Genomic DNA, 13,800 nt, shown 5'->3' with positions numbered 1-13,800 from the left:
CTGAAAAAAATGGGAATACCAGACAACCTGACCTGCCTCTTGAGAAACCTATATGCAGGTCAGGAAGCAACAGTTAGAACTGGACATGGAACTTCAGACTGGTTCCAAATAGGAAAAGGAGTATGTCAAGGCAGTATACTGTCACCCTGCTTATTTAACTCCTATTCAGAGAACATCATGAGAAATGCTGGGCTGGAAAAAGCACAAGCTGGAATCGAGATTGCCAGGAGAAATATCAATAACCTCAGATACGCAGATGACACCACCCTTATGGCAGAAAGTGAAGAGGAACTCAAAAGCCTCTTGATGAAAGTGAAAGTGGAGAGTGAAAAAGTTGGCTTAAAGCTCAACATTCAGAAAACGAAGATCATGGCATCTGGTCCCATCACTTCATGGGAAATAGATGGGGAAACAATGGAAACAGTGTCAGACTTTATTTTTGGGGGGCTCCAAAATCACTGCAGATGGTAATTGCAGCCATGAAATTAAAAGACACTTATTCCTTGGAAGGAAAGTTCTGACCAACCTAGATAGCATATTGAAAAGCAGAGACATTACTTTGCTAACAAAGGTTCGTCTAGTCAAGGCTATGGTTTTTCCTGTGATCATGTATGGAAGTGAGAGTTGGACTGTGAAGAAGGCTGAGCGCCGAAGAATTGATGTTTTTGAACTGTGGTGTTGGAGAAGATTCTAGAGAGTCCCTTGGACTGCAAGGAGATCCAACCAGTCCATTCTAAAGGAGATCAACCCTGGGTGTCTTTGGAAGAAATGATGCTAAAGCTGAAACTCCAGTACTTTGGCCACCTCATGCAAAGAGTTGACTCATTGGAAAAGGCTCTGATGCTGGGAGGGATTGGGGGCAGGAGGAAAAGGGGACGACAGAGGATGAGATGGCTGGATGGCATCACTGACTCGATGGACGTGAGTCTGAGTGAACTCTGGGAGTTGGTGATGGACAGGGAGGCCTGGCATGCTGCGATTCATAGGGTCACAAAGAGTCGGACACGACTGAGCGACTGAACTGAACTGAAATGAATCATGTATGAATGTTAAAGCTGGACTATAAAGAAAGCTGGGTGCTGAAGAATTGATGCTTTTGAATTATGGTGTTGGAGAAGACTCTTGAGAGTCCCTTGGACAGCAAAGAGATCCATCCAGTCCATCCTGAAGGAAACCAGTCCTGAATATTCATTGGAAGGACTGATGCTGAAGCTGAATCTCCAATACTTTGGCCACCTCATGCGAAGAACTGACTCATTTGAAAAAATCCTGATGGTGAGAAAGATCGAAGGTGGGAGGAGAAGGGGACAACAGAGGATGAGATGATTGGAACTGAACTGAATGAACTGATGACCAAACAGATCAGTATTGATTTTGTTCAACACAAAGTTTTCTACTGGGTCACTGAGTCATGAACATGCTGCACCTCTCTTTGTTGTTCAGTTGTTCAATCATGTCTGACTCTTTGTGACCCTGTGGACTACAGCATGCCAGGCTTCCCTGTCCTTCACCATCTCCCAGAGATTGCTCAAACTCATGTCCATTGAGTTGGTGATGACATCCAACCATCTCGTCCTCTGTCATCCCCTTTTCCTCCTGCCTTCAATCTTTCCCAGCATCAGGGTCTTTTCCAGTGAGTCTGCTGTTTGTATTAGGTGGCCAAAATATTGGAGCTTTAGCTTCATCATCATTCCTTCCAAAGAATATTCAGGGTTTATTTCCTTTAGGATTGACTGGGAAAGAGTCAATCCCCAAATGATTGACCCCTTGCCAATCCACGGGATTCTCAAGAGTCTTCTCCAGCACCATAGTTCAAAAACATCAGTTCTTCCATGTTCAGACTTCTTTATGGTCCAATTCTCATATCCATACTTGACTACTGGAAAAACCATAGCTTTGACTATATGAACCTTTGTTGGCAAGGTAATATCTCTACTTTTTATTTATTTTTTTAATTTAATTTTATTTTTTAACTTTACAATATTGTATTGGTTTTGCCATATATCAACATGCATCCGCCAAAGGTATACACGTGTTCCCCATTCTGAACCCTCCTCCCTCCTCCCTCCTTGTACCATCCATCTGGGTCGTCCCAGTGCATCTCTGCCTTTTTAATATGCTGTCTAGGTTGGTCATAGCTTTTCTTCCAAGGAGCAAGTGTTTTTTAATTTTGTGGCTGCAGTCACCATCTGTGGTGATTTTGGAGCCCAAAAAATAAAGTCTGTCATTGTTTCCATTGTTTCCCCATGTATTTGCCATGAAGTGATGGGACCAGATGCCATCATCTCAGTTTTTTTATTGTTTAGTTTTAAGCCAGCTTTTTCCCTCTCCTTTTTCACTTTTGTCAAGAGGTTCTTTAGTTCCTCTTTGCTTTCTGCCATAAGGGTGGTGTCATGTGCATATCTGAGGTTATTGATATTTCTCCTGGAAATCTTGATTCCAGCTTGTGCTCCATCCAGCCCAGCATTTCACATGATGTATTCTGCATATAAGTTAAATACACAGGGTGACAATATACAGCCTTGACATACTCCTTTTCCTATTTGGAACCAGTCCATTGTTCCATGTCTGGTTCTAACTGTTGCTTCTTGATCTGCTTACAGGTTTCTCAGGAGGCAGGTCAGGTGGTCTGGTATTCCGATCTCTTTTAGAATTTTCCACAATTTATTGTGTTCTGCATAGTCAAAGGCTTTAGCATAGTCACTGAAGCTGAGGCAGAGGTTTTTCTGGAATTTGCTTGCGTTTTTAATGATCCAACAGATGATTGCAATTTGATTTCTGGTTCCTCTGCCTTTTCTAAATGCAACTTATACATCTGGAACTTCTTGGTTCATGTACTGCTGAAGTGTATCTTGGAGAATTTTGAGCATTACCTTGATGAAAACTGACCTATTCCAGCCCTCTGGCCACTGCTGAGTTTTCCAAATTTGCTGTCATGTTGAGTGCAGCACATTCACAGCATTATCTTTTAGAATTTGCAATAGCTCAACTGGAATTCCATTCCCTCCACTAGGTTTGTTCGTAGTGATGTTTCCTAAGGCCCACTTGAGTTTGCACTCCACAGTGTCTGGCTCTAGGTAAGTGATAAAACCATCATGGTTATCTGGGCCATGAAGATCTTTTTTGTATAATTCCTCTGTGTATTCTTGCCACCTCTTCTTAATATCTTCTGCTTCTATTAGGTCCATACTGTTTCAGCCCTTTATTGTGCCCACCTTTGCATGAAATGTTCCCTTGGTATTCTAATTTTCTTGAAGAGATATCTAGTCTCTCCCATTCTGTTGTGTTCTGTTTCTTTGCATTGTTCACTTCAGAAGGCTTTCTTTTCTCTACTTTCTATTCCTTGTAACTCTCCATTTAGTTGGGTTTATTTTTCTTTTCTCCTTTGCCTTTCACTTCTCTTCGTTTCTCAGCTATTTGTAAGGTCTCTTCAGACAGCCATTTTAATCTTTTTAAATTTCTTTATCTCAGCAATTGTTTTGATCACTGCCTCATGTCCAGTGCTAGGAACCTCCATCCATAGTTCTTCAGGGACTCTGTCTATCAGATCTAATCCTTTGAATCTATTTGTCACTTCTACTATATAATTGTATGTGTTTTGATTTAGGTCATACCTGAATGGCGTATCTTAATGCCCATTAATACAAACACTCTGAAGAGAATAACAGGTAATTCCTGTTACAGGGCTTCAGCTCATTTTTAAGGAAGGTATTTGAGATTACATGAAAGTCAGATTGTCAAAACATACCAACATGTAACCAAAATCTTACCCAGTTATCAAACTTTTCTAATAATTTCAAAGATATAGGTAACTACAAGACTCAGACAAAGCAAAGAGAGGCCTGGGGACTTCAGACACTAACTTCTGATCCATCTCACTTTAGGCCCAGACTAACCTACGAGTCTCTGAGCAATGTGCACAGTTCATATCACTTACACAGAACAGTGAAGAACTCAGCTTACCTCCCATTTCCTAAGGATCTGTGACCTATTAATTTATTAATCCCTAGGTATAGGTTTAGAATAAGATCCTATATCTTTTCTTAAGATTTAAATTTAGGATAAAATCCTTGAAACCCTCCAAAAGCATCATATAGACAAGGACTGAACATATTTTCTAGGAAAACTATCATTAGCTTCTTTACTAGGAAATTTGATTGTATCTCTTGCTTTCTTTCTTTTCCAGGAGTATCACCCCCAATAAAAAGAGAGTAGATAGAAGGTCTCCAGCTGGTTCTTCCCTTCCTGGCACAGGACTGTGTGTGAGATGGCCCTGTGTGGTCCTCCAGGCTGACATGAGCTCTGTTGATTTGGGATCTGAGAGCACTACCCTACTTATGTCCAAGTTCTGACCAGGGTTAAAGTGGAAGGTGGAAAGTCAACTTGAAGGACAGATGACTCATTATTTTATTTGTTCTTTTCACTTAGTAGCTGTCATTTTTATGTAGCACTTTTGACTATGCAGAGCATTTCAACCTGCATTATTCCAACTGACATGCAAAACAATCCTAGAAGACAGCAAAGAAGAGAAAGGTTTATAATTGATGAAACTGAGGATCAGTTTCAAGTAAAAAGAGGTGATTTAAGGTCTATTTGACCCTCAAGTTCATGCTCTATCCCCTGCATGACACTGCAGGTGCTTTAAAGCATAGACAGAAGATTTGACCAAGGTGAGGAGAAAAATAACAGCATCTATGTTCCTCTTAAATTCAGAGCATTTTCCCCCAAATTCTGCTTGCACAAAACTTTTCTAACTTTGCACAGTTGTGGTAAGGGCTAAGTGTCCTATGCTGGATGACTGCTCTGGCCCCATGAATCACTTTTTTAAGAACACTCGAGTGGGAGAAGATGGATGTGCTATCCCTGCAGCCCTCATCTACCTTCTGACAAGTGTGACATTTGTGAGGTGTATTTAAGGCACTTTCTTCTCAGGCCTCTCTTTTTTCCTCTTCAACAGGGTGCTGATGATTGACTTCTAGCAGATAAATGAGAAAAGGGAAGATAAGTGGGACGGATGTAAAACTGCCTTCATAATCCATCTATACATTCAAAAGAGAAGATATTGTGCTGAGGCCAAACAGGGACATTTAGCGTGAAATGCATTATCCATGCCATCTTCCTAGTCTAGAGTCAAGCCTGCTTGGCTCTTAATCCCAGCACAATTGCTTCACCCTGGAAACAGGGTCCCCAGAGCCATCCATTGCCAGCCTATACTAGGACCAAGTCAATTCTAGGCAGGCATATTATCATAAGCTCTTGCCCAACACCACCATCCAGCTTTGCATCTGGGTTGTGAAGCAGTTCTGTACTTAAACTTGAAGTCCTCTTTCCTAAATAAGTTGAAAATCTTATGCAGTAGTCTGGTTACCTGGCCTTCTGCCTAGGATCCAAGTCTTTGCAGGTCTTTCAGCCATGTTACTCTCCCAGGAAGATAGGAACTAGGGTTTAGTCCTATATTCATAATGTCTGGACACATACAAACTTCTGAAAGCCTTGCTGGAAATGCTGACCACATTGGCTGGATCACAACAGCCATCTACTTTCATACTGTGTTGCACCCACCACTTGGGATGTTCCCATTATTTCCTGTTGAAACCCACTTTGTGTATCACTAATTGCCATATTATCTAATATTTGTTACCATATTATTTAGGTACTATTTTATACACATAGGCTACATTTTTTTCCAACTTCCACAGTTAGCTCTGTCCCCTAAACTGCCATCTAACCCCATTAAGCAGATAATCCTAGCTCTGGTCTCATCCTAGTCAACTTTACCTCACTGTTCTCAGAAAAAGCAAACATGCAAACAAACAAGACACCACATCCTTAGCTGTGTAAAAATATCCCACACAGAGAAAAATTCCTGACCAACAGTCAGGGAACAGGGAACAAAACAGGGAACTGTTTGCGAATCTTCAGGGAGCTGAGAAACCCCACTTTATTTGTTTGGTTTTATCATACTTTCTTTTCTTCCTAAAAAGGTTTTTTTAAGTTAATTTTCAAGTTAAATATATTAAATTACTTTTGGGAAAGAAAGATTTTATGGCAATTGTGGGTAAAAATTAAAATATCCCTAGGTATTACAAAACCAAAATAGTACTGTGTTATTGAAGTAAAATTTTAAGGCAGGGTCAAAATGCTAAGGTCTTGATAACCTTTTCTTTCCCAGGTCCCAATCAGCAGCTTCAAATTATATCATACTCCAAGAACATTCTGACTTCTTTATCAGCCAGAATGAGAAGAGAGAAATCATCATATCACTGAGACAAGTGTTCTGAGTGGGGAGAGGTGAAGAGGGACAGGAATCATTTACAACATTTCTTGACAGCAAGATGAAGACACATCACAGAACACAAAAGTTATGATGACACTGCGGATACCTGCTCAGTCGCTTCATCTTTCCCAGGGAAAGAGTCAGAAAAGGGTAATAAACCCTCAAATGCAACAAGTTACTCTTTTTGGCTTCCAATTAATAATTCAACAACTAATTCAATCATAGAAGAATTTTTTAAATGATACACAATATTGGAGACAGTGTGGTTTTTCAATCACTTTTATACTTTGCTGTTGGGATGCATATGGGGACTTTTGGTCTGAAAAAAACTTACTTTTTGTAGTATGCCTCAAAAGCATTAGAAGTTAAATTCCTAAACTCAGCACTTCTAAGAATCTACCTAAAAAAGTAGTTAGAGATGCAGGCAAAGAACATTCATAAAAGCACCATTTATGATAAAAAAAAATAAATAATATTGTTAAATAAATTAAGACACATTCAAATAATGAAATGCATGTAGCCATTAAAATTATGTGTGCATGTGGGTGTTAGTCATTTAGTTGTGTCTGACTGTAGCCCACCAGGCTCCTCTGCCATGAAATTCTCCAGGCAAGAGAGGATTGCCATTTCCTTCTCCAAGGGATCTTCCTGGAGACCCTTCAATGCAGGGATTGAACCTGGGTCTCCTGCATTGCAAGCAAATTCTTTACCATCACAGCTACACAGTAGCAGCATTTATAGAAAATGGTATGGAAGTTCCTTAAAAAACTAAAACTAAAATTATCATATGGTCCTGTAAGCCAACTCCTGGTTATAAATCTGGAGAAAACCATAATTTGAAAAGATATGTGCATCCCAGTGTTAGCCAAGACATGAAAGCAACCTAAGTGCCCATTGACAGAGGAATGGATAAAGATGTGGTACATATATACAATGGACTATGACTCAGACACAAAAAGAATGAAATAATGCCATTTGCAGCAACATGAATGGACTTAGAAATGATCATATCAAGTGAAGTAAGTCAGGCAGAGAAAGACCAATACCATATGATATCACTTGTACGTAGGATCTAAAATAGGACACAGGACTTCCCAGTGGGCCAGTGATGAAGAGTCTGCCTACTGGTGCAGGAAACATGGGTGAGATCCTTGGTATGAGAGGATTCCACATGCCATAGGACAACTAAAGCCCAGGGGCTACAACTACCAAGCCTGGCATGCTGTAACTGCTGAAGCCAGTGTGCCATAGAGCCTGTGCTCTGCAAGGAGAGAAGCCTGTGCAGCACAACTGGAGAGTAACTTTTGCTCACTGCAACTAGAGAGACTCCTTTCACAGCAGTGAAGACCTTTAGCCAAAATAAAGTGGAGCCAAAAATAAAATAAATAATTTTTAAAAACCAAAATGTATAAGACAGAAATTCACATAAGTAAAAGAAAACAGACCAAAAACTAAAATAGGACACAAATCAAGCTACCTACAAAACAGAAACAGACTTGTGGTTTCTAAGGGGGAGGGTCCTGAGGAGGGATGGATTGAGAATCTGAGATTAGCAGATACAAACTATCATATAGAGAATGGATAAACAATGAGGCGCTACTTTACAGGACAGGGAACTATATTCAATACCAATAAACCATAATGAAAAATAATATGAAAAAGTGTGTATATATAAATATATACAGCCGAATCACTTTGCTGTAGAGTAGACGTTAACACAGTGCTGTAAATCAACAATAAGTTCGTGCTCAGTTGCTCAGTCATGTTGGACTCTCTGCAGTCCCATGACTGTAGCTGTCAGGTTCCTCTGTCCATGGAATTTTCCAGGCAAGAATACTGGAAGAGGTTGCCATATCCTACTCCAGGGTTTCTCCCAATCCAGGGATTGAATCCACTTCGCTTGTGTCTCCTGCATTAACAGACAAATTTTTTAACGCCTGGGAAGCCCCAGGTAGCACTAGTGGTAAAGAATCTGCCTCCCAATGCAATACTTCAATGAAATAAATTTTTAAAAATATATATCCTAAAAATATTAAATGAAGTGGGAAAGTTTTCAAGACATAATGTTAATGGGAAACACTTGATACAAATAGCATATATCTTGCTATTATACATATAATCTTATTTGTACACAAAATTGTGTCAGAAGGTTAAGGTCATAGAAAATATAAAATTCTTCTCTAGACTTTTGTGTGTTTTCTACATGCAGAGAATGGCTCACTCACTAACTAAGCCCAGATTAGAGTCCCTGCTCTAACTGTCCCATTCAAGCAACACAATCCTTCCAAACAGACTCTATAGCAAAGCCCTTTTTGCTTCCTTCACTAGAGCTCAGATTGCACCATGCAGCTGGCTGTTGGGAAAAGAGAGCAAACATAAATGTCCCAGTAAATTCTTAGTCACAGCACAGTGTGAAAATGGAGATCTCCTGTTCTCACCTTAGTCTAACACATGGCCAAGATTACAATGCTTATTTTTGGAAATCCAGTAGTTGAAGCATTGCATGGAAGCAGAAAAGATGTATTGCTAGACTGGGTTCCAGGAACATGGCAGATACTTAATAAATGTGTGATGAACAAGAGAATAAATAGCCAAAAGAAGCCATCAATCAGCTTATCAACAGTGCTGGATTCTTGTCATACACTTGAATTATTCAGGGCACCAGGATAAACTTCTAACTTGCCAGATTTCTCTCTTTAACAGATTTAACAGATTCCTGTTAAAGTCTCCAGTGACCAATAAAAATTCACTAGCTATTCACCTCAAGTTTCTGATTTCATTTCAATTCTGTTCCCTGCCTTCCATCCCAGCCCTTTCAGACATACGGGCTACTCTACTAGGTTACTAAATCCCACCAGTGCAGATGTTGAAAAATTTACTTTGTGAGAATGCCTGCATGCCCCTCTTCATCTTACAAGGGACTCCATCTTACAAGGGATGGTACAACTGCTAGTCAGGGTACTTTAGCCAGGATGATGAACAGTAGTTATATTACAACAAATTCTGAATGGGAAAGCCTACCGAGGTTTAAACACTAGATAATCCTGCTACAGAACCTTAGATATGAGAACTGGACCATAAAGAAGGCCAAGGACCTAAAAATTGATGCTTTCAATTGGTTCTGAAGAAGACTCTTGAGAGTCCCTTGGACAGCAAGGAGATCAAACCTGTCAATCCTAAAGGAAATCAACCCTGAATATTCATTGAAAAGACAGATGCTGAAGATCCAATACTTTGGCCACATGATGTGAAGGGCCAACTCATTGGAAAAGACCCTGATGCTGGGAAAGATTGAGGTCAAGAGGAGAAGGGGATGACAGAGGATGAGATGGTTGGAAGGCATCACTGACTCAATGGACATGAGTTTGAGCAAACTCTGGGAGATGGTTAAGGACAAGGGAGTCTGCCATGCTGCTGTTCATGGGGTCCCAGAGTTGGACACAACTTAGCAACTGAACAACACAACAGAGCTATCAATCTGAAGACCAGAAGTGAGGACAAGTTCATGGTTGGAGATGAACTGGGAAATCAGAGGATGAATATCAGAGGCTAGAGAAAACCAGGAACAATCAAATGGTCAGGAGCAGAGGTGGGAATAAGCTCCAGGTGGTGGCTACAAGCACACACAGTTGTTTTATTTGGCTTTTTAAAGTATTTGGGAAAACTGACCTGGTAGAAAGGGCAAGAGGCAGAGAAGACCATACACAATATGAGAAGAGGAGTTGATCAGGTCCTAATAACTCCCTACTGTGGTGCTGGATACAGTGTGTAGCTCCATGAGATTAAGACCCCCATTCAAAAGAAAAACCCATTCATTCATTCATTCTCATTGGTCAGTCAAAGCCAGAAATTAGGAGCCAGCTGTGAAGAAGTGAGAAAATATGCAGAGAGAAACCCTGAGGAGAGACCCAAGGATATCTCTGTGGCCATGATAGCTACCTTTGTCAGTTGTGCACGCTGCCTTGCTCACAAGCAACACTCAGGAGAGGCTTGCTGGGGATTGTGTATGTGTTTATGACATTACAATGTTAACTAGGATCTCAGAGAACAGCCCAAATGATTTTATCTTTGCATACATACAGGAGGTTTGGGATTAGGTGAGGATACATTTGACTTGAAACTGCAGGATTTGATAGCACCTTGGCAGCTATGTAGACTGGGTACATGTCCTCCAGTTCTTGAGCTGTATTCTTCCCCTCCTTGTTCTCCACCTCTCTCCCTTCTCTTCTCTCCCTCCTGCTTCCCCTCTCATTTTCTCCCCTTCTCTCCCTTTCTCTCTCTCTGCTTCCTGATTTCCAAGAAACAGGACCTGATGGGTCCAGTTCATCACTGAAGTCAAGGCCATATTATATACAGGTCTCTGGCAAGCCTATGGTTCAACTGGAAAAGGAACAAGCTAATATTCACTTTGTAGGACTATTGTAAGGATTTAAACAAGGTGAAAATGAGTAAATGTACCTAGCATATATGATGGGCATATAGACATTCACGAAGATGCTTTATATTCTCTTTTCCTCTCTCTATAGTCACCCAAATTAAATCTTAAGTCTTTAGCTTTTCTTCAGAACATAATTCCTAGTCCCTAGTTACTAAGAGATGTTTTTAATTCCCTGGCTCTCCCACATCACTTCTTAAAATTGTCCATCTAAAAGCCCATGACACCTCCTTCCCTATTCTCATAGCTGTTCAAAATATCTGTTCCTTTTACTGATGAGGAAATTTAGACATAGAGAGTTTAAGTGAATGTTCCCATGCAGTCAGTAAATGGCAGAACTGGGATCCAACAAAGCCAAGATCTTTGTTATTTTAATTGTACCATGAAAAATTGCCTCAAACTGTGGTGAAATGCTAATATTAGAGAAAGAGAACATTCCTCTATCCTGGCACCAAAGAGTCAAATCAAAATATTCAGAATCCCTTGTTGGTAGATGTTTATCTAAACTTTGTATCCAGGGATAGCTTCTAACAGGAAGGATGCAGATCTAGGGGCAGCCTCCATGCGGAAGTTGTTGTCTTAAGCACACAAGGAAAACCACAAAACCACAGGTGTGATATCAGAATCTGGTCCAAACTGAGGGTGTGGCTTGTTGAATCATACCTAGTTCAGCTTGTGGAATCCCTAAGCTTATAAAGCATTATGTTTTTCAGGCAGAGTGGTTTAGAGAAGGGATGAAATAACATAAGAAAAGGATTTAACTTAACAAGGTTCAAATGTACTATTTTACTTATTATGAAGGCATATAAAAAAACTATACAGAACACCCAAGTTAATCACTGCCTCACAATTGTTCCACCAAATAAATATAGATAAATATTGATTCAGCTTCTTTCTTCCCTTTTTTATCTTAATATATATTTTATTGAAGTATAGTTGACTTACAGCGTTTCAGGTGCACAGCAAAGTGATTCAGTTATACATATACACATACATTGTTTTTGAGATTATTTTCCATTATAGGTCATTACAAGATATTGACTATAGTTTCCTGTGCTATACGGTAAACCTTTGTAGCTTGTTGCTTATCTATTTTTAAAAATTAGAAATGTAGCCTTCTATTTATATTAAGTCAAACAAGTGGAATCAAAATGTCATAATTTTTTTAGTTAGGCAAAAATTCATGCTTTCTAAAATATGTATATATTATACATACTATATATATGCATACAAAAACTTTTCTACTACACTTGATAAAGGCTTGAGAAAAACAGCAAAAAAAAAAAAAAGAATAGATGGAGAAATTGGAAAACATAAACTAATTGAAATAGAAGCACTGAATGTGAAACAGAAAAAGTGAGACAAACTAAATAAAAGATCATCATATAGTACAGTTTTTTTAAACATGGCTGTTCATTAGGAACGTATCTGGAGCTTTGGAGAAAAAGACAAATACCTGGGCAATAACCTGAGCAGTTATTTGAAGAGATAATAGCTGAAAGTTTCTCTATCGTAGAAAAGGAAATGGTCACCCAAGTCCAGGAAGCACGGAGAGTCCCAGGTAGGATAAACCCAAGGAAGAGCACACTGAGACATGTAGTAATCAAACTGACAAAAACTAAAAGCAACAAGGGGAAAATGACAAAGAACATTCAAGGAGACTTCCATAAGGTTATCAACTGATTTCTCAGTGGAAACTCTGCAGGCCAGAACAGAGTGGCATGATATGTTTAAAGCGATAAAGGGAAAGAACCTACAACCAAGAATACTTTACCCAGCAAGGCTCTCATTCAGATTTTTTTGAGAAATCAAAAGCTTTACAGACAAGCAAAAGCTAATAGAATTCAGCACCACCAAGCCAGCTTTTCAACAAAAAAAAGAAAAGAAAAAGAGAAATACCTGGGCATTTGTATTTTTCAAAAAACTCCAAGATAATTCTGATATGCATCTGGATTTTAAAAAGTGATTTACAGGTGTTTCTATGAAGTGGTAGTTTGATGATATAGAATTCCATTAATTTTCTGTTGACCAATCATGATACAATGGTATTAAGTGAGTAATAGTTGCTGCTGCTGCAGCTGCTAAGTCACTTCAGTCGTGTCCAACTCTGTGCGACCCCATAGACAGCAGCCCACCAGGCTCCCCCATCCCTGGGATTCTCCAGGCAAGAACATTGGAGTGGGTTGCCATTTCCTTCTCCAATGCATGAAAGTGAAAAGTGAAAATGAAGTCTCTCAGTCGTGTCCGACTCTTAGCAACACCATGGACTGCAGCCTACCAGGCTCCTCCACCCATGGGATTTTCCAGGCAAGAGTACTGGAGTAGGTTGCCATTGTCTTCTCATGTAATCACAATAGTAAAAGATGTTTATCAGTTTTCACAATCAATAGCCAGACAAAAAAAGAAAAGATAATTAAGATTGAAAAGCATAATGGGAACATGATTAACCTAACAATATAAAATAATTACATACAATTGAGGGGTTCAAGCAGAGTGATGTGATAAGTGGAAATGCATACATGCACATGTTTTAATCTGCCCAGCTAGTTTATGTCTTTTGGTTGGTGCATTTAATCCATTTACATTTAAGGTAATTATTGATTTATATGAAGTGAAGTGAAGTGAAGCCACTCAGTCGTGTCCGACTCTTTGCGACCCCATGGACTGTAGCCTACCCAGGCTTCTCAGTCTATGGGATTTTCCAGGCAAGAGTACTGGAGTGGGGTGCCATTTCCTTCTCCAGGGGATCTTCCCAACCCAGGGATCGAACCTGGGTCTCCTGCATTGTAGGCAGACGCTTTACCCTCTGAGCCACCAAGGAAGCCAGAGTGTTACAAGTTCTTCTTTATACGATCCTATTACCAAATTCTTAATTATTTTGGGTTTATTTTCTGTAATTCTTTTCCTTCTCTTGTGTTTCCTGCCTAGAGAAATTCCTTTAGCATTTGCTGTAAAGCTGGTTTGGTGGTGCTGAATTCTCTTAACTTTGCTTGTTTGGAAAGCTTTCGATTTCCCCATCAAATCCAAAGGAGAGACTTACTGGGTAGAGTATTCTTGATTGTAGGTTCTTCACTTTCATCATTTTAAA

The 13,800-nt window shown here is 39.7% G+C and overlaps 1 non-coding gene across 1 annotated transcript; it reads right to left on the bottom strand.

Moving 5' to 3' along the window:
* Positions 1 to 13,461: 13,461 nt before the first annotated feature.
* Positions 13,462 to 13,533, bottom strand: TRNAC-ACA. The gene has a single exon. It is a non-coding gene; the product is annotated as a tRNA-Cys (tRNA).
* Between the last annotated feature and the right edge of the window lie 267 nt (positions 13,534 to 13,800).

Source organism: Bos indicus x Bos taurus, chromosome 1, assembly GCF_003369695.1.
Source record: "Bos indicus x Bos taurus breed Angus x Brahman F1 hybrid chromosome 1, Bos_hybrid_MaternalHap_v2.0, whole genome shotgun sequence".
Taxonomy (NCBI): Eukaryota; Metazoa; Chordata; class Mammalia; order Artiodactyla; family Bovidae; genus Bos; species Bos indicus x Bos taurus.
This window is presented reverse-complemented; position numbering and strand designations above follow the sequence as displayed.